This window comes from Sus scrofa, chromosome 14, assembly GCF_054392235.1.
Source record: "Sus scrofa isolate SSC_HxYL_T2T_F1_AM1 chromosome 14, Sscrofa_HxYL_maternal_Yorkshire_Landrace_v2.0, whole genome shotgun sequence".
NCBI lineage: Eukaryota > Metazoa > Chordata > Mammalia > Artiodactyla > Suidae > Sus > Sus scrofa.
In genome coordinates this window covers 67110437-67138065 of record NC_139396.1, presented here as the reverse complement: position 1 = coordinate 67138065, position 27629 = coordinate 67110437, and the positions used below count along the sequence as shown (strand labels likewise).

Below are 27629 nucleotides of genomic sequence, written 5' to 3'. Positions count from 1 at the left end.
CCCCTCTTTTTTCCTCCATTTTGGCCATCCTGTAGCATGTGAAGTTCCTGAGCCAGGGTTCAGAGCTAAGCCTCAGTTGCAACCTAACCTACAGTTGTGGCAACTTTGAATTATTGTTTTTTTTTTGGTCTTTTTTTTTTTTTTTTTTTTGCCTTTTCTTGGGCCGCTCCTATGGCATATGGAGGTTCCCCAGGCTAGGGGTCGAATCGCAGCTATAGCCACTGGCCTACACCAGAGCCACAGCAGCGCAGGATCTGAGCCATGTCTGCGACCTACACCACAGCTCACGGCAACGCCGGATCGTTAACCCACTGAACTAGGGCAGGGATCGAACCTGCAACCTCATGGTTCCCAGTCAGATTCGTTAACCACTGCGCCACCACGGGAACTCCAAGTTGTGGCAACTTTGGATCCTTTAACTCACTGTGATGGGCTGGGATTGAACCTGTGTCCTGGTGCTACAGAGATGCCACAGATCCTGTGTGTCACAGTGGAAACTCATTTTTTTTTTCTTTTTTCTTTTTTTGGTCTCCCTCTGTGTGCTCCTATAAATCTTTATCCTTATCTCTAAGTACTCACTGATAAAATTGTTTTTGTAACTGACTGTCAGCCTTCTCTGTATTCCTAGTCTGTGAGCTTCTTGAGGGTGGAAGCTTTGTCTTGTTCACGTCTGTGCTCCAGGTCCCTAGTGCCAGGTACATAGTAAGTGCTCAACAGTTCATTGTAAATGAATGCTGGGTTTGTGTAAACTTGAGGTATTTTAAATAAAGATACTTAGTGCAGAAACTGAAACATGCCATTTAGAAAGATCTTCTGTGGTGGAGGGTATCTGAGAGTTGCCTTACACAATGTATTGTATCAGTGAAATTTTAGGAAATCCTGCTGTGAATACTGGTTTCAGAGCTTGGACTAATGGAAGGTACCAGTGGACACTTAAAACTGGTTGTATTCCTCTGTGGGAAAGGTATGTATGCTAAAATGTTAGATAATATTTTCTGAAGGTGGCTTGACACATTGTTTCATTGATTACTAATTTTTGGAAATTACACGGAGTTGAGAATTACTAGCATTTTAACTAATTTCAAAATAGGTGTGAGGCTTGCTTTTAATGTTTAGTATTAAAAAACATTTCTGTATTAAAGACATTCTGCACTCTCTATGGAGATATGAAGATGTAAAAAACTTTCTCTTCCTCCTTTGGTACTCTACTCTTGCGCCAACACTTGTATTTTCCTGATAACTGATTTTAGAGTTAGCATATGAATAGTTTAAGCCATGCTGTCAACACAGGTATTAAGTGACATTAGGTCTGTTGTTTAGTTCTAGAAATTCAGTCTTTGGCTAAAGCTTGATTGTCTGCACATTCACCTGCCCATAGATATGATAATTTCAGCCTCATTCGCCTGCCCATAGATATGATCATTTCAGCCTCATTATTATCATCTACATTAAAAACTGCACAACTTTATGTTACTTAGGTTGTTTTTTGTTATTTTTATTTTCCGAAATCAAGAACACGAGGAGGAAGTTCCCCTTGTGGCTCAGTGGAAATGAATCTGACTAGCATCCATGAGGATACAGGTTCGATCCCTGGCCTTGCTCAGTGGGTAAAGGATCTGGCATTGCCTTGAACTGTGGCGTAGGTTGCAAATGCAGCAGCTTGGATCCAGCATTGCTATGGCTGTGGTGTAGACCTGCAGCTACAACTTGGATTCAGCCCCTAGCCTGGGAACCTCCATACGCCGTGGATGTAGCCCTAAAAAGACAACAACAACAACAACAAAACAAACAAATAAAAAACAACCATGAGGAAATGCTTTTAAAATTACTTGAAGCTCTAGAATAAGACTTCTCACTACAATGATTAATTTAGTTGTTTGGGGCTCATTGACAGATAAGTTTAAGGAACATTTTAACCACCCCCATTATGATTTACAAGAATTGAAAAATAACTTAAAAAAAAAAAAAAAACCCAACCCTATTCTCTTTTAAAAGTCATGCAGAAACTCTGAATTCTCTGGGAGAGAAGTATTACCAGTTGGTAATGGCTTAGGTACTAGAAATTAGGGAAAATATTCTAATGCTTCTTGAACTCGGTTCTCCAGAGTGTGTATTTTAGGTAAAAAGGTCTAGTAAACCATGCTAATTTATATAATCCCTGATCAGAATCCTCAATTTATTGAAATTCCCAAATTATACTTCTGACTAGTCTCCTACTTTCAGGGTTTACTAAATGTTAGAATTATCAGTCTCATACTAGTAATTCTTCTTGGGAATGAGAGATAAGATTAGTTTATTAGCAATTAAACAATAATGCTGGAGACTAGGGAGTTCCTGTTGTACTGGCTCAGTGGAAACGAATTTAACTAGTATCCATGAGGATGCAGGTTTGATCCTTGGCCTCGCTGCTCAATGATTAAGGATCTGGTGTTGCCATGAGCTGTGGTGTAGGTCCCAGACGTGGCTTGGATCTGGTGTTGCTGTAGCTGTGGCAACAGCTCCAATTTGACCCCTAGCCTGGGAATCTCCATATGCTGTGGGTGTGGCCTTAAAAAAAATTAATGCTGGAGACTAAATGGTCTCTAAAACTTGTATTGTCTTTAAAGTTTTAGGTACAGCATAGATGTCTCTCATCACAATTTTCAGCACTTTATCTGTGCCGTAATTATAGCCCGGGGACTTCTTATTTTTGTCTTAGTGTCTTTCAAGAGTGGTTGTTAAACATACCAGTGAATGAATGTGAATGAATGAGAAAATGTCTTCTTCCAAGCTTGAGAAGCATTAACCATTAGCTCTGTAGCTGATCTTTCCTCTATGAGTATAAAACCTCATTCCTGAGAAGTCATTCTTTCCCTCCCTACTCCATTCTATCCCTTTACAGCTCAGAAGTTTGAACAATAAAACTAGTCCATAGACAGGAAAAAACTTATGGGTCTGTGGGACCCTTAGGGGCATAAAACAGTAGTTGTGAGGGTATATAACTTAAAGAGTTACTTCATTTTTTGAATAGATAATACATGCTTATAGAGTGGAATTCAAGAAGGTCCAATAGAATATATGGTAAAAAATAAGTTTTCCTTTCATTCCTGTGCTCTGTATATCTAGTTTCCCTCTCCAAAGGCAACTGCTGTTACGAGGTTGTTTTGCATCCTTCCCAAGTATTTAATGGAGATGTAAATGTCTCCTTTTCTGTATGTAAAATTAATAATTTTTATCTATCTAAATATCTACTGATACATAAATATGTGTATGTGTATACCTAATCTATGTCATTATGGTTGTTAGCAACTTGGAATTGATAAGGCAAATAAAGGCATTTATTTTAGAAATAAGAGTTTCAATCTGGGAATTAGGGCTTGCATGTGTATTAGAAGAGTTGGGGGAGTGGATGTCAGGGAAGTTACTTTGGAAAGACAGGGAGGCTTTTTCAGGAAGGTCAGGGAAGCAAACACTGAATACTTCCAGAGTTCTCAAAAACTGATTGGGAAACTGTGGCAATCATCAAGCATCTTTGAGAATGCTGCTGTCATGTGCCTTGGGCTGCGGCAGTAAAGCAGGTGATTCTCAAACATTTGCCCAAAAGCTACTATGAATCTAATGTCTACTTCCAGCCACCTCCAAAGAGTAATGTATTAACTTTTATTCTTTCCAGATCTCACATGCTTTCCTTTCACTAGCAAAATCTAACCTGGATTGATATAGGGAGGGGTTTCTGGGAAATACAGAGGAGCCTTAGAACAGTGGATTTTTTTTTTTTGTTTTATTTTGTTTTTATGGGTTTAATACTATTTTTATCAACACTATTTTTATTAAATTCACTGACAGTGCTAAATTCTAGAGGTTTAAGGTGTAAGGTGAAACAGCATAACATACTAACAGAATTTAAGGGGTAGTATAACTATACATCTGTACATAAGTATGGGGACAAGCCCTGTAGGGTAAAAGCTCAGGACTCGGGTCTTTGGTTGCTGACCTCAGACAAGACACACCAAGTAGTCTTGTCCGTTTATAAAAAACAGACTTCAGGACCAACAGTAACAGGATTGGAAAGAACTGATTCAAGATGATGGGGGCCAGCCCGAGTTTGGTTAGCTGGGGGCTATTGCAGCTCAAGTCCAGGATAGGTAGAATGGCTCATGAACTGAAATTGCTGGTTTCCAAATAAGGTCTTAAGATGCTTTTCCCAAACAGAGGAACAGTGGATGTTGTTTTCCAGACAATGGCCAATGAGATTTTTGACCTAGGAAAACTGCTGTGTCCCAAATGGGATTGTGATTCTTACTTGTACTTTGTGAAAGGGGTCTGAGGTGGTGTTTTTGTTTTGTTTTGTTTTTTGTTTTATTTTAGGGCTGAACCTGTGGCATATGGAAGTTCCAGGGCTAAGGGTTGAATTGGAGGGGCAGCTGCTGACCTACACCACAGCCATAGCAATGCCAGATCTGAGCTGTGACTGTGACTTACACCACAGCTCATGGCAACGCTAGATCCTTTAACCCATTGAGCAGGGCCAGGGATTGAACCCCCATCCTCATGGATACCAGTTGGGTTTGTTACCACTGAACCACAAGGGGAATTCCGGGTCTGAGGTTTTTGTTACCGCTGCACCACAAGGGGAATCCTGGGTCTCGAGGTTTTTGATAAAAGGTGATAGATTATAGACAACAAAAAAAGGAGAGTTGTGGGAGTTCAGTGTCCTGAAAGCCAAAGAAGGAAAAAGTTTCCTTAAGAATTAGGCAGTTAATTGTAGATAATACTGTCATGAGGATATAAGGGAAGAGGAAAAAGAAGTCTACTAGGTTTGAAATTGAAGGATGGCCATTAGCAAGATTCAAGAGGAATTTTTGTGGACTAGCCAGAGCAGAGATGTCTTTATAACTGGTCAATAGCAACATAATAATCAGTCACATAAATGAAAAGACTTTCCCCTCCTTTACCATTAGTTATGTCTGCAAATCTCTTTCTGCTATATGGTTTATGTTATTAAGTGTAAATATCCCAAATGGGATGTAATACTTCTATAACTGTCAGAGCAAAATGTGTATACCTAGATACAACTGCTTAGCTTAATTTATGTAAATTATCTTCACTTGAATTTAAAAAATATTTGAGTTATATCATTGTGGTGCATTGTCATTCTCAAGTACTATAATAAAAAGTATATTCATGGATTTGATATCGTACTATATGTACTTATATAAGATGTAACCATTGGAGGAAACCTGGTAAAGGGCACATGAGTCCTCTGTACTATCTTTGTAATTTCCTGTGAATCTATGATTTTTTTTGTGTGTTTTAATTTTTTTAATTTTTAAATTTTATATAATGATTTTTATTTTTTTCCGTTATAGCTTGTTTACAGTGTTCTGTCAATTTTCTGCGCCATAACATGGTGACCCAGTTACACATACATATATACATTCTTTTTTTTCATATTATTATGCCCCATCATAAGTGACTAGACATAGTTCCCAGTGCTACATAGCAGGATCTCATTGCTAATCCATTCCAAAGGCAATAGTCTGCGTTTATTAACCCCAAGCTCCCAATCCATCCTACTCCCTCCCCCTCCCCCTTGGGAACTGCAAGTCTATTCTACAAGTCCATGATTTTCTTTTCTGTGGAAAGGTTCGTTTGTACTGTATATTAGATTCCAAATATGAGTGATATCATATGGTATTTGTCTTTTTCTTTCTGACTTATTTCACTTAATGTGAGAGTCTTTAGTTCCATCCATGTTGCTGCAAATGGCATTATTTTGTTCTTTTTTTTTTTTTTTTGGTCTTTTTGTCTTTTTTTTAGGGTTGCACCCTCGGCATATGGGGGTTCCCAGGCTAGGGGTCCAATTGGAGCTGTAGCTGCCACAGCCACAAGCAATGCAGGTCCATGACTGTGACCTACACCACAGCTCATGGCAACACTGGATCCTTAACCCACTGAGTGAAGCCAGGAATTGAACCTTTGTCCTCATGAATACTAGTCAGATTTGTTCCTGCTCAGCCATGACAGTTCCTGTCATGTTCTTTTTTATGGCTGAGTAGTATTCCATTGTGTATATATATACACCACATCTTCCTAATCCACTCATCTGTTGATGACCATTTGGCTATTGTGAATAGTGTTGCAGTGAACATGTGGGTACATGTGTCTTTTCCAAGGGAAGTTTTGCCTGGATATGTGCCCAAGAGTGGGATTGCTGGGGCAGATGTTAGTTCTATGTATAGTTTTCTAAGGTACCTCCATACTGTTCTCCATAGTGGTTGTATCAGCTTACATTCTCACCAACGGTGCAGGAGGGTTCCCTGTGAATTTATGATTATTTCAAAATTTAAAAAAGATATATGGATCCAGAATTGAATCTAACAATCTGCTTAACTAATAAGATACCTTTTTAACTCATCTAACTTCTGTAAGCCTCGGTTACCCTATCAATAAAATGGGATTGATGATACTATATCTCTCAGGATCAGTGTAAGGATCAAGTAAGAGTTTTTCTGAAAACAATTTGTAGACAGCAGAGATTTATGTGAATTTTACTTAAAATTGTATACTTTTTATAATTAAGAATACTTTTACCTACTAAAGATCACTTTTTTTTTTTTTTTTTGTCTTTTTGCCATTTCTTGAGCTGCTCCCACCGCATATGGAGGTTCCCAGGGTAGGGGTCGAATCGGAGCTGTAGCTGCTGGCCTACACCACAGCTCACGGCAACGCTGGATCCTTAACCCACTGATCAAGGCCGGGGATCGAACCTGCAACCTCATAGTTCCTAGTGGGATTCATTAACCACTGCGCTACAACGGGAACTCCAGGATCACCTTTTTTTTTTTTTTTTGTCTTTTTTCTTTTCTAGGGCCACACCTGTGGCATATGGAGGTTCCCAGGCTAGGGGTCTAATGGGAGCTGTAGCTGCTGGCCTATGCCAGAGCCACAGAAACACCAGATCTGAGCCGCATCTTCGACCTACACCACAGCTCATAGGAACGCTGGATCTTTAACCCACAGAGAGAGGCCAGGGATCGACCCCACAACCTCATAGTTCCTAGTCGGATTCGTTAACCACTGAGCTGTGATGGGAACTCCCACTTTTTTTTTTTTTTTTTTTAATGGACCATTTCAGAAATTCAAAGTCACTTTGAATCTTTGAATTTTTAATTCTACTTTCTAACATTACAGTTCTTCTAAACTTGGTTTTACCTGCCACACCGTGAATTTGCTCTCAATACTATATATAGATAAAAAATATGCAGTGGGATAATGTCCTTTTTGGATTAAATTCATGTTTTTATTGTCTTAGGAACAACATGAAGCAGTAATTTGCAAGACGTCATTATTTGCAGGGCCAATAGTTTTATAATCTATTTGTTAGGCTAGATTGAACAAAAAAGAATAAGGCCTCATGGCTCTTAGAAGTTGTGGTTCGTTATCATTCCTTAGTCACTAACAGGCTTATGAGTTTTGGTTCTTCATTCAACAGATGTTGATTGGGTATCTATTATGTGTGTAGGCACTTTGGATATATTTGTGAACCAAAACAAAAAGTTTTTTTTTGTCATCAAATGAGATGGAGCTTTCTAATGGGACAGGAGAGGAATAAACAATAAAAAATAAATAGGTGGTACATTAGAAAATGATAAGTGCTGGGCGTTCTGGTCCTGGCTTAGCGGAAACGAATCTGACTAGCATCCATGAGGACGCAGGTTTGATCTCTGACCTTGCTCCGTGGGTTAAGGATGCTGTGAGCTATGGTGTAGGTTGCAGACACAGCTAGGATCCGGGGTTGCCGTGGCATGGCATAGGCTGGCAGCCTCACCTCTGATTCAACCCCTAGCCTAGGAACCTCCATAAAAAAGGCCCTAAAAAAAAAAAAAAAAAAAAAAAAAGAAGTGCTGTAGGGAAAAAAAAAACAAAGTTAGTGCTGGTGGGAGGGGTGAGAGTGGGTATAGGTTTTATGAGAAATATAATATTTGATCAAAGAGTTTAGTAAGTGAGGAGGTTAACTGTGAAGTTATTTGGAGTAAGAGCTCTCTAACCAAAGGGAACTTCTAAAGCAAAGGCCCTTAGTCAGGGGGTTACCTGGTGCTTCTGAAGAAGGAATTTTATGGATGGAAAGAAATGAGCAAAGGGGAAAGTAATAGGACATTAGGGGGACCAGATCTTGTAGGTCATTGTAAGCCACTGTAAGAACTCTAGCTTTCATTCATGATACGTGGACAGAGAAGTAGTAATCTAACCTACCTTTTAAGAGGATTACTCTGGCTGCTGTGTTGAGACTGGACTGTGAGGGCTAAGAATAAGAACACAGAGACCCCTTAGGAAGCCGTTGTAGTAATCTATGCAAGAGATTATGGTGGAAATAACAATTAAAAAAAAAAAAGAGAGATTATGGTGGAAGTGTGGAGGTGTGAGAAGTAATCAGATTCTGGATATATTTTGAAATAGTGCCAACAATATTTTCTGACAGTTTGGAGGAAGCCAAGGATGATTCCCTGAGTAACTGGAAGGATGGATTTGCTCTGAAATGAGATGTGGAAGGTTGTAGAATTACTAAGGGGAGATAGGTAAATAAAAGAAGATAAGAGATCTAAGGACTTAGTCTGGAGGTGCTCTATCATTCAGAGGTTGAGAAGAAGATAGCAGCAAAGGGACTGAGGAGGAATGATGAACAATGCAGAAATAAAGAGAGTGTGACATCTTGGAATCTCTATTATAACTCATCATTGGGTCAATTGTCATTGAGCATGAGCATGATCAAGATACGGAAAATGTATGTATTATCAAAAGATGCTTTGTGGAAATTCCCTTGTGGCACAGTGGTTAAGGATCTGGTGTTGCTGCAGCTGTGATACAGGCCAAAACTGTGGCATGAGTTTGATCTCTTACCTGGGAACTCCAACATTCGTGGGTGAGACAAAAAAAAAAAAAAAAAAGATTCTTTCTGAATAGCATTCCTGGAAGTAGTGGGTTTAGTTTAAGTGGGTGTGGAAGTTGCTGATAGCATTCTATAAATGTCCTTTAATTGAAAAATTAAAAAAAAACACAGTTTCTATAGTTTTTTGGTAAAGGTTCATCAATCCTGCTCTTTCATTGCATAAACAAATATTTTGCATCATTGTGGAGATTTTGGGAGTTCTTGCAAATTTGTTCTGAATTTTTCATGGAAAGGATTGCTGAGGCCCCCTGGAAGATTTAGAAATTAGAAGATGCCCATGAAATCAGATAGAAGTTAGAGGAATCTTTTCAAGTTCTTTGTTATTTTTATAATTCAAATAGCAGTAATTGTGGGAATTTACCAAAAACCCCATAGATATCATAAAATTGAATTTAATTTCAACAGTCCCTTTTTTTGCTTGGCCTTTCAGGGAAAGTATCACTAGGGGTGTACAACAAGTTAGTTTAGATAAACTAGCGATTGGAAGAAAGGGGACTGGTAGTTTTATCTTTTAGGACTTTGGAATATTTGAGTTGAGTTGGAGGGGCTGATTCAAAATATTTCAATGCTACTTTATTTTCTTTAGGTGGTAAAAGAGAAATGAGAGCTAAGAAGGCTTGGGCATAGTATGTACGTAAATTAAGGATGATGCTCAGTGGAAAATTAATATTTTTTCTCTAGGAGTTGAAAACATGAGATAGATTGTATAAATATATCTCAGAAATTATTTTTGAGATGTTAACTTTAAAAAATCATTTACTTACGGATTCTAGTTTTTGGCGAAGAATAACTAAAGTGCAGTTTCAAAATATGAATGAACGGGTTTTCAGGAGCCCCAGTAACAGCATACAGACCCTGGGTCTAGGCATTCCCAGTCAGTTTGTAAAGTTAGGAGTAAACGTGCAAAAGTCCATCCAAAATGGAAACTTCCTGTAGCCCTGGTATAGAATGGAGTTTTACCTAATACCTTGTCTGCTGATGGTGGTTGAAGGTCTTCAAATTTAAGAAGATATGTCATTTTTTGTACTATTGCGCTAATGTCAGATCTGCTGGCATTTGTACTTGACGCCAGGGAAGCAAAGAGAAATGAACTTAGCTTCTTCTTTGAAGGAATTAAGAATCTTGTTGGGGAGATAGACATAAAGCTATGCCTTTTCCATTTCAACTATTGTCATTTTAAAAAAGTCCCCTTTCACTAGTCTTTAACATGTTAATCAAGTAATTTTAAATTCCCTTTGTGTTAGTTTAATATCTGGGTGGATTCTGTTGATTTTGTTGTCTCTTGACAGTTTATTACTCTTCTTGCTTCTGTATGTGTCTTGTATGTTTTGGTTGAAGGCAGACATGTTGTGTAGAATAGCAGACTGAAGTCAATAGTATTTATGCCTAGAAATGGTCATGTCTCTTTTTTTGCTTGGCCTTTGTTGTAGGAGTTGTATCAAGTTAGTCAGAAGATCAGCTGAGTTTGGGTATTGTTGCTTTTATTATCCTCAGTCCACCACAGGCTTCAAATTCATCTAGTGTTACCTTGTGCTTAGTGTGAGGGCTAGTTTACCAGACTTTTTCTCAAAGTCTGATCCACCCTCAGCTTCTCTTTGTACTTGCACATCAGAGATGGTTCTTTCCACATTCTCACCTTTCTCCCTGCATTAGATCTGCCATTCTTTATTACTCAGTGTCTTTTTTTTTTTTTTTTTTTGTCTTTTGCCCTTTTTAGGGCCACACCCACGGCATATGGAGGTTCCCAGGCTAGGGGTCTCATTGGAGCTGTAGCTACCAGCCTATGCCAGAGCCACAGCAGCACCAGATCCGAGCTGCGTCTGAGACCTATACCACAGCTGACAGCAATGCCAGATCTTTAACCCACTGACCGAGGCCAGGGATTGAACCCACAACCTCATGGTTACTAGTTGGATTCATTTCTACTGCGCCACAACGGGAACTCCCTCAGTGCCTTTTAACTTGGTTTTGGGGACGAGGGAGGGAGTATTTTCTGCTGTCCTTGTTCAGCTTTAGCCTTAGGCAGTTGCTGTGTTGGGGCCTTCTTAGTGTTCCTGACCCAGGTCCCTTTAGAGGTAGGAAATGGTCTGGACCTAGAAATTTTCTGTCTCTTCCTCTTCCTCAGGTCTTCTTCTGATTCCCTCTCCCAGCTTTATTCAGCTTATGGCTTTCAGGGGAGAAAAATTTGGATGGGGCTTCAGGCTTTCCCTGAAGCAGATGCTGCTTCCTTTTCCTGGGCCTGTACCATAGGGAGGCCTCTGGTTTCTCACAATGTCCCCATATTTTCTCCCCAGCACCAGATAAGGTCCCTAGAGAAGAACCTGTGAGTGGGTGAAAATTCCCTTTGTTCTGTGGCCCTAAAAAAAAGACAAAAAAAAAAAAATCAGAAATGAAAGAGAAGTTATAACCAACACCACAGAAATATCAAGGACCTTAAGAGATTATTCTGAACAACTATGTCCGAACAGACTGGACACCCTAAGAGAAATGGATCAATTCCCAGAAACATTCAGTCTTCCAAGACTTAATCAGGAGGAAATCTGAACAGACTGATTATTAGTAATGAAGTTGAATCAATAATATATAGAGGAGTTCCTACTGTGGCTCTGTGGGTCAAGAACTCGACTAGTATCCATGAGGATGCAGGTTTGATCCCTGGCCTTTCCCAGTGGGTTAAAGGATCTGGCATTGCTGTGAGCTGTGGTGTAGGTTGCAGATGTGGCTCGGATCTGGTGTTGCTGTGGCTGTGGCATAGGCCAAAAGCTGCAGCTCCAATTCAACCCCTAGACTGGGAACTTCCACATGTCACAGGTGTGGCCCTAAAAAAACAAACAAAAAACATAATAATAATAAATATATAATATTCCATTATATTTGTACACATGTATATATATGTAAATATAATGGAATATTTTCAACCATGAAAGAACCAAATATTGCCATTTGGAGCAACATGGATGAACTTAGAGAATATTATGCTTTATAAAGTTTAAAATACTGTATGATATCACTTATATATGGAATCTGAAAAATAATGCAGATGATTATATATACAAAACAGAAAAAGACAGATGTAGGAAACAAACTTATGGTTACCAAAGGTAAGAGAGAGAGACAACTTAGAAGTATGAGATTAATAGATACAAACTGCTCTACATAAAATAGATAAGCAACAAGGATTTATGTATTGCACAGAGAATTATACCCAATATCTTGTAATAACTTATAAAGGAATATATTCTACAAAAAACCCGAATTATTGTGCTGTACACCTGAAACTAACACAGTATTGTAAATTGACTATAGTTCAATAAAAATAAATAAATAAAATTTTAAAAGGAAATGAAAAACATCATATCATCTCTGTAGATGTGGGAAAAGCCTTTGACAAAATTCAACATCCATTTATGATAAAAACTGTTAACAAAGTGAGCATAAAGAGAACACACCTTAATGTAATAAAGGCACATATGACAAACTCACAGCTAACATAATACTTGCTGGTGAAAAGCTTAAGGCTTTTTATCAGAGATCAGGAACAAGACAGGATACTCTTGCCACTTCTATTCAACACAGTATTGGAAGTCCTAGCCACAGCAGTCAGACATGAAAAAGAGATAAAAGGCAACCAAATTGGAAATGAAGTAAAACTGTCACTATTTGCAGATGATGTGATACTCTATATAAACCTGAAGGGCTCCACAGAAAGACTATTAAAACTAATAAATGAATTCAGTAATGTTGCAGAGTACAAAATCAAAATACAGAAATCTATTGTGTTTCTATAGATTAATAATGAACTATCAGAGAAATTAAGATAGTCCCATTTATAATCAAATCAAAATGAATAAAATACCTAGGAATAAGTTTAACCAAGAAGGTGAAAGACCTGTACCCTGAAAAAGAGAAGACATAGATGAAAGAAACTAAAGACGTCATGAATAAATGAGAAAAAAAAGATATACCATGCTTATTAGAATTAATATTTTTAAAATGTACATACAACCCATAGCATTCTGTAGATTCAAAGCAGAACCTATTAAGATATCAATGGCATTTTTTTCAAAGAACTGAAATAAGTAATTCTAAAATTTGTATAGAACCAAAAAACCCTAAATAGTCAAAGCAATCTAAAGAAAGAAGAACAAAGCTGGAGGTATCACTCTTCCTGATTTCAAACTGTACCACAAAGCTAAATTAATCCAAAGTATGGCAGTGGCACAAAACAGACAGATCAATGGAACAGAATCCAGATAGAACCCAGAAATAGACCCATGCTTATGTGGTCAATTAATGACAAAGGGGCCAAGGAGGAAAGGACAGTCTCTTCAATAAATGGTGTCAGTTACCTCGAAAAGAATGAAACTGGACCACATTCTTATACCATCCACAGAAATCAACTCAAAATCGATTAAAGATTTATTTTATTTTATTTTATTTTCGTCTTTTTTTTGCCTTTTCTAGGGCTGCTCCCTCGGCATATGGAGGTTCCCAGGCTAGGGGTCGAATCAGAGCTGTAGCCACCAGCCTACACCAGAGCCACAGCAATGCGGGATCCGAGCCTTGTCTGTGACCAACACCACAGCTCACGGCAACGCCGGGTCCTTAACCCACTGAGCAAGGCCAGGGATCGAACCCACAACCTCATGGTTCCTAGTTGGATTCGATAACCACTGCGCCACAATGGGAACTCCCGATTAAAGATTTAAATGTAAGACCTGAAACCATAAAACTCCTAGAAGAAAATGTAGGCAGTAAGCTCCTTGACATTGCTCTTGGTGATTTTTTGGATTTAATGCCAAAAGCAAAGGCAAGAAGGACAAAAATAAACAAATGGGACTATATCAAACTAAAAAGCTTCTGCACAACAAAGGAAACAAACCATCAACAAAATGAAAAGGCACCCTACTGAGTGGGAGAAGATAAAATTGGTCCTCTAATGTGGGGGTTAAGGGCACTGACCGCCCCCTCAGTCAAAAAATCCATGTATATAACTTTATAGTTAGTGTTCCCTATCCTCAGTTTTGCATTGGCAAATTCACCCAACCATGGATTGTGTAGTACTATAGTACATATTGAAAATAGTCTGCGCATTAGCGGATCTGCGGAGTTCAAACCTGTGTTGTTCAAGGGTCAACTGTATTTTATAAATGATATATCTGATAAGGGGTTAAATACATAAAGTACCCAAAGTACATAAAGAACTCAGATAACTCAATATCAAAACTTAAATAACCAATTAAGAAATAGAGGACCTGAGTTGATATTTTCCCAAAGAAGATATACACATGGTCAACAGAAAACATGAAAAGATGATCCATATCACTAATCCCTAGGGAAATGCAAATCAAAACCACAGTGAGTTAATACCTCACATTTGTCAGAATGACTGTCATCAAAAAGGTAACAACTGGTATTGGTGAGGATTGAAGAAAAGGAAACCCTCCTGCACTGTTGATAGGAATGTAAATTGGTGCAGTCATCATGGAAAACAGTATACAGGTTCCTCAAAAAATTTAAAATAGAGGCGTTCCCGTCGTGGTGCAGTGGTTAACGAATCCAACTAGGAACCATGAGGTCGCGGGTTCGGTCCCTGCCCTTGCTCAGTGGGTTAACGATCCGGCGTTGCCATGAGCTGTCGTGTAGGTTTCAGACGCGGCTCGGATCCCTCGTTGCTGTGGCTCTGGCGTAGGCCGGCGGCTACAGCTCCGATTCAACCCCCAGCCTGGGAACCTCCATATGCCGCGGGAGCGGCCCAAAGAAATAGGAAAAAAAAAAAAAAAAATTGAAAATAGAACTACCACATGATCCATCAGTTTCACTTCTGGGTATTTATCTATAGGAAATGGAAACAATAATTTGAAAGGATATATATGGACCCATATGTTGATTGAAGCATTATTTGCAATAGCCAAGATTTGGAAGCAGCTCAAGTGTCCATCAATAGATGGATAAAGAAAATATGGTATATTTATGCAATGGAATATTACTCAGTCATAAAATGAATAAAATCTTGCCACATGGGACAACAATGGATGGACCTTGAGGAAGTTATGCTAAGTGAGATAAGTCAGACAGAGAAAGATAAATACTTTATGATTTCACTGATATGTGGAATCTAAAAAACAAAACAAATGAACAAAGAAATCCAACAGAAACAGGCTCATAGAAGTTCCCATTGTGGCTCAGCAGTAACAAGCCCGACTAGCATCCATGAAGATGAGGGTTTGATCCCTTGCCTTGCTCAGTGGGTTGGATCTGGCATGGCTGTGAGCTGTGGTATAGGGTGCAGATGTGGCTTGAATCCCTCGTTGCTGGGGCTGTGGTATAGGCCAGCAGCTGTAGCTCCGATTCCACCCCTAGCCTGGGAACTTCCTTAAGACACGGGTGTGACCCTAAAAAGCAAAAAAAGCAAAAAAAGCAAAAAAAAAAAAAAAAAGCAGACTCATACATACAGAGAACAAACTGGTGGTCACCAGAGGGTAGGGGCCTGGAGCATTGAGCAAAACAGGTGAAGAGGATCAAGAGTACAGCTTCCAGTTATAGAATAAATGTCATGGGGATGTTTTGTACAATGGAGGGAATATGGGCAGTCATACTGTAGTAACTGGTGATAGATGGTAACTAGACTTATTGTGGTGATCAATATGTAATGTGCATAAATATCAAATCACTATGTTATACACCTGAAATTAATATTGTGTCAACTATACTTTAATAAAAAAAACTCAAGTTAATTACAATAAAATATATAAAAAATCAATTTCTCTGTTACACTAGCTACAGTTCAAGTGTTAAATAGCCACATGTGATTAGTAGCTACCATATTATTAGTTCAGATATATTCTTTTTTTTTAGTGCTGCCCCCACTGCATACAGAAGTTGCCAGGCTAGGGGCTGCATCTGTGACTTATGCCACAGTTTGTGGCAATGCCAAATCCTTAACCCACTGAGTGAGGCTGGGGACTGAGTGAGACCAAGGATGGAACCCGTATCCTCGTGAATACTAGTTGGATTCTTAACCTGCTGAGCCACAATGGGAACTCCTAGACTAATCTTTAAATACAAAATAGGGGACGGCACGAACACAGTCCCCCACTCTCACAGATTATGCAATTGAGTTTCCCACATTTGGAGAAATTGTAGGTGTTAGCATATCCAGTGTGCAAATGGATAAGCCTCACCTTGAGAAAACCACCTTCTTGTTGGTGGTATTTCCCTTGCCAGGTAGATATTAGCTCAGATATATTCTCTTTATCACATAAAGTTCTATTAGACAACATTGATCTAGATTCAAGATATTTTCAAAAGGGGAGACAGATCGGCATTATATCAGACCTAGCTGGGTTGAGCAAAGGAAACAGGTAATGGTGCTAGAGAACTCATACTGTTAACCTGCAGAATTAATGCTCTTGGGGACAAGCTGGAGCTGCCTTGAAATGAATATTTTGAAAGATCAGTAGGACTGATGGTGGTGGTAGGAGAGGGGGGAGCTGCTTCTGCTGTTATGCTGGCCTATAGATGAGGAATAAAAGGAATCTCACTTATTAAGTGAGAGAAAGAAATGGAATATTACTGGAAATTTTGCTTTCTGCATAGAATTTAGCATCTATCTCAGAAGAAAGAAATGTTTATTTTTATTATTAAGAGGAAAGAATAAGTGATTGGGAAGCATTTTCTTGAGATGCTAACCTTTTGGTAAATGATACCTCAGACCTTATATTAACCCATCTGCTTTTTTAACCTAAAGGAATTTCTCAGGTATAAATAAATGCATTTGCCAAGTTGAAAGAGATATTTTTAAATTATATTCTATAAATGGTTATCTCCAGTCTTTATTTTCTATTCAGCTTATAGTTAAGAATGCTGCAACTGTTTTACTCCCATCTGAATAAGTTATTAATGTTGTGATTTTTAAGCTTCTGGATATTAATGTTTTAAGTTCCCAAACTTCCATAAGACAGGGTTCATACTGCTGGAGGCAGCTGTAAAATGCAGATGCTGACAAGCAGAAAAACAAAGAGATTTTCACAAGGAATTGTGGGTATTTAATGTAACTCTTTAGTTCACAGTGCAATAAAACTGTGTTGTTTCCACAGTACTGCATTCTTTACTAACCTTCTTCTGTATTGCGCAGTTAATTTTAAGAAAGAAAGATGTGTTACATTTGTTTACATCCAGCATTTTAACTTTCACTTCTCAGAAGGCAGGAATTCTACTGTACCAGCAGAATTTAATCTATTTGAAGTTATTTTTGTATACATTTGTAACTTTTAGTTAATTATTGGTGAGCAAAGTTCAGTTTTGTATTTACCATGCTTGTGAAAGTGAAAATGAATAAAAAATTATGTGAGACTGACTATTTATACTTGCTCTATTCTCTCATCACATCCTTTTAAATAATGATTTTGTAAAATGAGAATACTGAAATTCTGTAGAAGAAGAAAGGGAGAAGATGTGGTTGTACTGCGAGAATGGTTAAAGGAGCTGGCACTGATATCACTAAGCAACAGGCTGTGAGAAATGTAGCATTTCTCATTTGTGTCGTCATGTAACTTTTGGGAGAACCACCATAGAGCCTAACCTGGTATTTCTTTTTAATCAAGTTCAGCTGTTGGTCACGTGAACACACTCTTTCCCGAGTAGTAAGGGTGTGTTTTCTTCTTTCCTAAGGTATCTTAAATGGCTACTTATATATCACGTGGAATGTACTTGTGTGCTCTAAGAGTCCCTGTTGTACTGGTCATTTTTCTTTATGAATCACAAGTAGAATGCTCACTCCTAGTTGTATAAAAAACTTTAGAACAAAGAATGTGTCTTGACCACTTAAGTTTTTTTTAAATTTTTTTATGAATAGAGCTCTTGTTTTTAATTTGATGAGCAGACAACTTTCCAACTCTAACCCTCTCTTTACAATCTGTCTTTAATTTGTGAAAAAGATGCATTCCAATTTTTCAGACGTAAAACTTTTAATGGATTTTTTTGGATTCACTACTTCTCTAGTCATGACGTACTGCCCTAAAATTTAGCATATGCCATTTCATGGGTTTCAATCTCCTTTTCTCATTTGCTTATTTACTACTTTGATATTAAAAAAGTGATTAGATGGCATCCCACCTTAGTCTTCCTTAAGTAATACACAGTTGTAGCTGTTAGGGGTTTTATAGGGTTGACACCAACCCAGTCTTCCTTGAAAGAAATATGAAAGTATTTTCAACATCTTGGATCATTTAGTTCATTCCTCTGTGAGGCATAGTCTATGTGTATTTTTAAGGCTGCTCTGTGTTTAAGCATGGAACTTTTTAATTCTACTGTATCTTCTTAGTGGTACTAAGAAACAATTATTTTTCCTCTATTTTCTGGGATCTTCTCCCCATTACCCCTTAATGTTGTAGCAAATATTGAAGACATTTTAAGTCCTAACACTGGATAGAGCTTGCTCAGGTAATCATCCTGATATATTCAGATAAGATAAATCTGAAAACCTGTAAAGTAATTGTCTGTTCTTAGCTGAGAAAAATGTGTATTAATTATAGGTATGAATATTTGCTTTATAGCCCACAAAAATTATTTCCATGATAGTTCTTTGTTTTAAAAAAAGAAACCACTTAATATTATTTTGAGATAAAAACATTGTGTTTACTAAAGAATTCTAAATAATATACTCTTTCAAATATTTATAAAGCCCTTAATTCTGTTTTAGGCCTTATATCAGTTACTTGAGATACCACATACATCAGTTTATGATGCACAGTCTACTAATAAAATTTTGCCAAGTAGCATAGATGCATAGGAAAATAATCATGCAACAAAAGGAAGAAATATTTTTGTGGTGATACCTATAGATAAAAACCATTGAATTCTATTTGTTAATTGCATCCTGCTCCTACCTGTTGAAATTACAAAATGTATGTATGTGTTTGGTTATTGCTCATTATTATTTCCTTAAATACTTATAGTAGTTATTTAGACTTTTCACAACTAAACATGTTACCTATTTATTTCTTGTAGTTTCCTGATTATTACTTAATTCATTACTATAGCCCTGTTTGGTAACTTTCTAGGTATATTAGTTTTCTCAAGGGATTATATGAAATTATTAAATTAAAATTTATTTTATATAAATATATTTTTCTTAATTATTTTTGAGGAATAGCACTATTGCAAAATCAAACAATGAGAGAATGAGGAAATTTATTTAAATAAATGCTAATTTTCATTTAGTCCGAGAGAATATAGTTTGAAGCCCTGGGACTTTAGCTTCTTAAAACAGTCTTTGCAGTGCTTTTAGAATGAGATAGATAACTGAAAACTGAAGACCCAAAATGTCATAGTTTACTTATAACTTAGTCATAGTAATTTATAACATTAGTTATAGTCATAGTAATTTATAACTTTAGGATTTAATAGCAGATTTATCAAAAAAAGTAAAATGGAGTCAGGTGTCTTTTCTGAATTATTGTAAATTTTGATTTTGTGTTATCTAAATTGCTAAGGGAATATTTACATAATTTCATGTTAAATTTGTTTACTAGATGGTTTCTTTCAATTAGAGTAGATATCTAGGGCTTCAGTTATAAAATAGAAATTTCAGACAGGTAGAAGAGATGGTACCAGAGATTTGCTCTGCACAATTTTATTTTGCTTAATTTGGCAACTGCCCCAAATTGCATGTAGTCTCATATAACTTTGCTTTGAGTAATAGGCATAAACATATTCTTTTGAGTATAGAACTATTCAGAACATATGTTTTCCTCAAATGCTCATTCATGTCATCATTTTGTATGTCGTACCTTAATTAGAGAGCAAATGAAAAGAGTAGTCTGAATCTTACCACACAGACAAGGGAAAAAAATGCCAGTTTTGAAATTTCCTGATTAGTTTTTTATTTTATTTTTAATTTAATTTAATTTTTTTTTTTTTAATGGTTGCAGCTGCAGCATATGGAAGTTTCCCAGCCAGGGGTTGAATTGGAGCTGTAGCTGCAGGCCTACACCACACCACAGCAATGCCAGATCCAAGCTTGCATTTGTGACCTGCGTCACAGCCTGTGGCAACACCAGTTCCTTAACCCACTAAGTGAGGCCAGGGATTGAATCTGCATCCTCATTGACACTGTGTCAGATTCTTAAACTACTTAGCCACAACAGGAATTCCCTTGATGAGTATTTTTTTTTTTTTTTTTTTTTTTTGTCTTTTTGCTATTTCTTGGGCCGCTCCCGCAGCATATGGAGGTTCCCAGGCTAGGGGTCGAATTGGAGCTGTAGCCCTCGGCCTACGCCAGAGCCACAGCAACACGGGATCCGAGCCGCGTCTGCGACCTACACCACAGCTCACGGCAACGCCGGATCGTTAACCCACTGAGCAAGGGCAGGGACCGAACCCGCAACCTCATGGTTCCTAGTTGGATTCATTAACCACTGCACCACGACGGGAACTCCCCTTGATGAGTTTTTTAAATTTAGTTTTCATTTTCATCAAAGTTATCCATACAACTCTTTTAAAGGCTCAAGGAATTCCTATATTCCTCTGCAATGCCTTGGCTCTCCTTACCCTCCCCCAACTACCTAACTTCCTTGATCTTTAGAGGCAATAGTTTAACTCTTGGCAGTTTACTTTGTAATTTACCTTCCATATGCTTTGGCTTTTACCTTTTTTTGTTTTTTATTGTGGTAAATACACAATTTACCATTTTAACCTTTTTAAGTGTTTAAGTTCAGTGGCATTAAATACACTCACACTGTTGAACAACAATCACCACTTTTGCTGTTATTTCTTAATTTTAAAGTATTATCTATTGTCTTCCTAAAGTGAAAGATGAGGATTTAACTCTTTTCTCCTTTTCTGGCACAAATCCACAGTTCTTGTACTTCTATTCTTCCATTGTAGTTATATCGTAAATTTGTGTTGGTTAGAATTGATTATGTTAGTGTTACCCTGAAAATGCCATTCACAGCTGAATCATTTGGTTTACTGTGATTATGCTTTCTTTCTTGTAAAACTTTTTCTTTTAAGTTTATAATAATTGTACCCCCAGTTTTTTTCTGAATTTATCACTAATTATTTCCCAAATATTTCCAAATTCTCTAAATCTCCTTTAATTTCACTTCAGACACACCAAATGTTTGGTCACCTTCTTGATGACATTTTTTCATCTTCTTGAGGTATGGCTTGCTTCAGTTAGGACTTGTTTTTCTCCACATACACAATTTGCACATTGGAGTCTCCCTTCCTTGTCAGTCTGAAAATTCCCTTTGCTGATAGCTTGTGTTGAATCCTGGTTCCCAATCCCATATGTTTATTCTTTATTCATTTCCTTGTTTTGGTGGTGTACTTTCTTTAGCAGCTTCCTAAGAATGAATAGGAGGTAAATTATTCAAAATATTGCAAGTCTGAAAAATACCTTTTTCCTCTGCCTTATGCTTGTGATATTTTGACTGGTTATAGAATACTAGGTTAGAAATAATTTTCTTCAGATTCTGATTGCCTTCTGCCTGGTTGCCCTTCTACCAGTCTTTCTCTGTCTGAAGACATTCTGAATCCTTATCCTTGTATGAAACCTGTTTTTCCATTTTGGAAGTTTAAAGTTTTTTTCCTTATTCATAGGTTCTTAATGGAAACTATGAAATTTCTTGATGGTATATTTCATTTTAAGTGTACTATATTAAGTCTCTGATGATCTCTTTCATGGAAGCTCATGTTATCAATTCTGTTTTCTTTATTGTTGATTTAGACCCATTTACAATTGTTTAAAATATTATCTTTCTAGTACTTCTGTTTTACAAATAGTGGACTTCCTAGGCTGACTTTCTAGTCTTCTTGTCTTTTCTATTTCTGTGATTTTATCTTTTTGCTCTGCTTTGTAGGATATTTTCTATTTTATTTTCCAATCCTTTTATTTTTCTTTTTAAATTTTATGGCCACACCCATGGCATATGGAAGTTCCTGGGCCAGGGATTGAATCTGAACCACCCTGCAGCTGTGGCAATGCCACATCCTTTAACCCACTATACCAGGCTGGGAATCAAACCTACACCTCTGGAGTGACCCTAGCCTTTATAGTTGGATTCTTAACCCACTGCACCATGGTAGGAACTCCTACCTTCCAGTTCTTTTCATTGAGCTTTTTGTTTCTACTATACCATTTCTGGAACTTCTCTCTCTCTCTCTCTTAAACCACCCTGTCTTTTTTCATGGATGTAGTGTCTTGTCTGAGGATATTCATGATGATATTTTTGAAACTTGATTTATTTTTATGAAATGAAAACAAAGAAAAATGAAATTAAAAAGTGAAAAAAAATCAAAATTAGTAAGCACAGTTGGTGTAGAAGGGTTAAAACCTTTCTAATCCTACATGCAAATGTGCAAGGAAAACAAGAGCTTCTTTATTTTTTGTGATGGCTCTAATCTTTCTCACAGGCATCTTACCCATTTGTATAGTGGTAGGCAAGGAAGGGGCAGAGTATGAGCTTAAAGTTGCCAGTTAACATCTGTTTAATTAGGTAATTCAGCTTCTCTTAGGTATGTGCTCAGTCTTTCAGATAATCCCCCATACTCTTATCCCTGTTGTGCCTCAGCATGCTGTTTAAGTGGTGTGGAGGGTGGTCTTAGGTGATTTTGTGATGGTGGTAGAGAGAGAGTATCTTAGAATTGTATACCAGTCATTGGTATGTGCTGTGAGTGGTTTCTCCAGTCTTGTCCTGGACTGCTATGACTGCTTAGATGGTTTTTCTGCCCTTTGGGAGTGATATTCCTAGAGCATATGAAACTTTTGGATCACCTCTCTCTATGTAGGCTAAGAGGAGTCAGGAGTATTGCCTCAGACTCAATTACTTGCTGGCCTTCTTCTGCTAAGGCTGTTTTTCCTCCTTGCAGACCATATTGCCTCAAGACTATCCTGTATGACGGTCTTCTCTTAGGGCTTAATGTGGGGAGCTAGGCAAAGGCCTCCCAGTACTTGTGATTTTTCTCTTGTTTACATCCTAGGAGAGGAAGGGGTGAGCTTTCTCTTTCCTCCTAATGTTTGGAAAGTCCTTTATTTCATAGCTCTTTCTTTTCAAAAGTAGTATTTGTCCCAGCCTGTTGACTAGAACCACAGTACAGAAGGAGAAATTTGCCAATAAGAGAAAATCCAAAATATTATCCCAGTTATATTAATTAATCACTTTATTATATAGCAGGAGAAATCTTATCTCTTTTTTAAATGATTTAAGTGTTTCTAAATTTTTCCATTTTTAATAGTAAATATACTTTCCAGCTCTGAATCAGTCATTCTTAGTCATGATCTGTGAGATGTAATCTCAAAACAAAATTTGAAATTAGTAAGTAGTTAGTGAAAAGCTATTTTTATATTCTTATGGCATTTCTAGAAGTTGGCTGGGATTTGCAGATTCCATTATAGCTGCTTTTCATTTGGTAACTCTTGGATCAGATCCAGTTCTTTGAAAGATAGATTATGTGAATATATGAGTGTGTTTTAAGAGTATATCAAAATGTGTAATCAAGGAATTCCTTCTGATAGTGTTCAAGCACTTCAGGACTTACCACTCCAAAGCCCCCTGTCTTATTAATTATTTAATATTCCTGCCAGGTATCGTAACGTGTCCTCTTTGGTACTTTTTGGAGCAATTTAATTTTTTATGGAAACTTTGATATATTAAAATTGTTCTTAATTTTTTTTTTCTGAAAACAGAGCATAGCCAGGTATGCTGTTTTTCTTGTCTTCCCAGCTAAAGTGAGTAATAGTTGTTCTCTGATGTAGATTATTATTAAGTATCATACTAGAGTATTGTTCTATATATGGATGAGCCTCATTGACTATAGTAGAGATCTTTACCTTTGATGGGGAGGGTTCATCAAGACTATCTTCTTTGAGAGCCTGATGAAGGCCATTGATCACTTCCCCCCCAGGACCTTCATCCCAAAATAATACACAAACACATTTGTTTCTACTTTAGTTTTTTTGCATTGGAATATATATGATTTGTAGACCAGTGCAAGCATTGTTGGTTGATTTCATCTCTTCAGTAATTTTCTTTTCTTTTCTTTTTTTTTTAGGGCTACACCTGAAGCATATGAAAGTTCCCACTCTAGGGGTCGAGTTGGAGCTGTAGCTGCCAGCTTGTGCCACAGCCATAGCTACGCAGGATCCAGGCTGTGTCTGCAACCTACACTACAGCTCACGGCAATGCCAGATCCTTAACACACTGAGCAAGGCCAGGGATGGAACTTGCATCCTCATGGATACTAGTCAGATTTATTACCACTGAGCTACGACGGAAACTCCCATCCTCAGTAATTTTTATTGATCTAGTAGAAGTAGATTAGATTGTAAATGCTTAAACATTGAGTATAGCAACAATATAATACTAAATACACGTTTCAACAGGTATCTGTTTATAAGATCTGTCTCATTAGGTAGAGCCCCCAGAATACTCCTCCATAGAAGAATAGGTCTGAGATGCCCAGTATAGCTTTAGATGCCTCTGGTTAGTTTTCTAGGAAAACATTTTGGTTGGGGACTGAAGACCAAAGGCACATGGCCAAATTTATTAAATGTTTATGCTAGAGTCAGCCTCTTCTCTGCTCCAGAGCAGAGTTCAATTCCCAGATTTGCTTTGGGGCAGCCTTGTCCTTCCAAGATGATCCATGGTTATGCTGGATCCCTGAGAGGACCATTAGCTGCACTTCTCAACCTCTGTAGATTGATATCAAGGACATGGGTACTGATGTGGGGGGAAAAATAAAATGTCACTTGCTAAAGCTCTTGTCTTTTGACTGATAATATTTAGGTAATAATAAAAAAAACCCCACTACATTAGAATTATGTGACATAAAAGAATTCCAAAAGAGAGCAACAGTATTGAGTGATTAAAAATAGATTAGAGATCTACAATTTTCATTTATGATATTCTTGATGAAGTTATTGTAGTATTAAAAATGATTAAAGGTATCTTCACTTAAACACTGGCTAAAAATTAAATATTTTATTTTATTTATTTATTTTTATTTATTTATTTTTGTTTTTTTTTTTTTCAGGGCTGCACCCATGGCGTATGGAAATTCCCAGGCTAAAGGTTGAATCAGAGCTACAGCTGCTGGTCTTCACCACAGCCACAGCAATACCAGGTCTGAGTTGCATCTGTGACCTATACCACAGCTTACAGTAACGCTGGATCCTAAACCCACTGAGTGAGGATGGGGATCGACCCCATGTCCTCATGGATACTAGTCGGGTTCGTTATGGCTGAGCCACAACGGGAACTCCTAAAAATTAAATATTTCAAACTGTTAGCTGATTTTAAATGTATATTTTTAGAGAATGGTCTGTATTAAGCTTATTGTGATGGCAAGATTTTCAATCTTTGCCTAAGATAAGGATTTAATAGGTGGGTAGAAAATGCGTAAACTCTGAATTTGCAGTTTAATTTGTTTTTGGGGGTCTAGTGAGAGTTAAGTGATACATATCTCTGGAATTGTTTTATGATACTTTTCTTTAACATGCCTCAGCGTTAAAATGTCCTTAAGGGAGTTCCTGCTGTGGTGCAAGGAGATTGGTGGCATCTCTGGAGCACTGGGACGCAGGTTGATTCCTGGCCTGGCACAGTGGGCTTATGGATCCAGTGTTGCCACATCTTCAGTGTAGGTGGCAACTGCAGCTCAGATCTGATCCCTGGCCTGGGGAACTCCAAATGCTGTGGAGTAGTCAAAAAAGAAGGAAAAAAAATATCCTTAAGGAGTTCTCTTGTGGTGCAGTGGGTTAAGGATCTGGCATTATCACTGCAGCAGCTAGGATTGTTGCTATGATGCAGATTTGATCCCTGGCCAGGGAATTACCATATGCTGTGGGTATGGCCAGAAAAAAATGTCCTTAAGAACACTGCATTATATCATGAGAGTCTGAGTCGCAGATGCAGCTTGGATCCCACGTGGCTGTGGTGTAGGCTGGTGGCTACAGCTTCGATTTGACCCCTAGCCTGGGAAGCTCTATATGCCACTGGTGTGGCCCTAAAAAGACAAAAAAAAGAATCTGACTATGGAAGGAATTAAGCCATATTACAATGTGTAAAATTTTCACAACAGTCCACAGATGTTCAATAAAAACTGATAGCTTCTTGGATTTGGTTGCAGTGTAAAGTTGTGACTCAGGATACTAGATCCGTAGACTGGGAGTAGAAAGACAACAGAGGAGTTCCTGTCGTGGCTCAGTGGTTAACGAATCTGACTAGGAACCATGAGGTTTCTGGTTCGATCCCTGGCCTTGCTCAGTGGCTACAGCTCTGATTGGACCCCTACCCTGGGAACCTCCATATGCCGCAGGAATGGCTCAAGAAAAGGCAAAAAGACAAAAAATAAATAAATAAGTAAATAAATAAATAAATAAAAAAGAAAGACAACAGATAGGACACTTAGTATGAGAGGCATAAAATGTTTCGCATACTTTATAAGACAGAGATGAGAATCATGAGTGTAGTTTTGCATCATTTATTAATGATGGATTCACTTAAAATGAATTAAGTGTAGAGGCTTTTACTATTTCACATTCATTCATTCATCTTATGTATAGGAGGATGATTGGTGATTACATGAATCTTTGGCTGCATTTGTGCAGGGGATACTTATTTGGCAATTCCAGTTACATACAGCACAGCCATGGAAGGTTGTAACATAACTGCCCATGCTCCACCTGTGCATGGGACACACATACACACAGTCAAGAGGGGGAAAGAGAAAGAGAGATCTGTCTTAAAAAATCACTTTATTTAAGTATAATTTGTGTGATAAAATGCATTCCCTTAAATGAATTGAATAAATATATAAATATGTATTATCAGATCTTGAATGTGCAGGCAAGATGTAGAGCACATCCATGATCCCAGAAAGTTCCCTGTGCCTCTTCCCAGTCAGTCCATTTGTGTGCCCTCACCCAAGGCAACCACTGACCTGTTCACTATTCACTGTAGATCAGATTTGTCTTTTCTAGAGTTTCATATGTATGGAGTCATGCAACGTGTATTCTTGCATTTGGCTTCTCAATTCAGCATGATGTTTTTGGGATTCATCTATATTGCTGTTATATCAGAAATTCATTCCTTTTTATTGCTGGATATTGCTGAATATTTTAGTATTCTCTTGTGGTGTTCTAGATATACTACTCCATTCAATTAATGGAGCTTTGGATTAGTTTTGTTTTTTGGTACTCTGAATAAAACTGCTATGAATATTCAAGTACAAGTGTGTGCATATATAAGTTTTCATTTCTCTTAGGTAAACACCTATATGTAGAATTGCTGGGTCACATTGTAAGTTTATATGTAACTTTAAAGAAACTACCAAACTGTTTGCCAAAGTATTTGTACCATTTTACAGTCACTTAGCAATGTAGTGTTCCAGTTGCATGACTTTCCTATCAACATAGTGTCATCAGTCTTTTTAATTTTAGCTATTTGGGAGTTCCTGTTGCGGTGCAGCAGGTTAAGGATCCAGTGTTGCTGTGGCCTAGGTTGTAGCTGTGGCTTGGATTTGATCCCTGGCCTGGAAACTTCTATATGGTGTGGGTGTGACAAAAAATTAGCTATTTGAATGGGTGTATGGTGGTATTTCACTGTGGATTACTAATGTTGGGTATCTTTTCATGTGCTTATAGATCATTAGCATATCTTCTATTGTAAAGTGTCTTCAGTTGGTGTATATGTTTTTC

The 27629-nt window shown here is 37.6% G+C and overlaps 1 protein-coding gene, 1 long non-coding RNA gene and 1 other non-coding gene across 9 annotated transcripts in view; 2 read left to right on the top strand and 1 right to left on the bottom strand.

Moving 5' to 3' along the window:
• The window catches only part of TTC28 (tetratricopeptide repeat domain 28), a 609616-nt gene that overhangs the window by 56157 nt on the left and 525830 nt on the right, over nucleotides 1–27629 (top strand). The gene's annotated exons all lie outside the window — the stretch shown is intronic.
• On the top strand, nucleotides 2512–7609 carry LOC146396634 (uncharacterized). Its single transcript, XR_014825894.1, has 2 exons — nucleotides 2512–6655; nucleotides 6882–7609. It is a non-coding gene; the product is annotated as an uncharacterized LOC146396634 (long non-coding RNA).
• Nucleotides 16000–16164, bottom strand: LOC146396633 (U1 spliceosomal RNA). Its single transcript, XR_014828628.1, has one exon. It is a non-coding gene; the product is annotated as a U1 spliceosomal RNA (small nuclear RNA).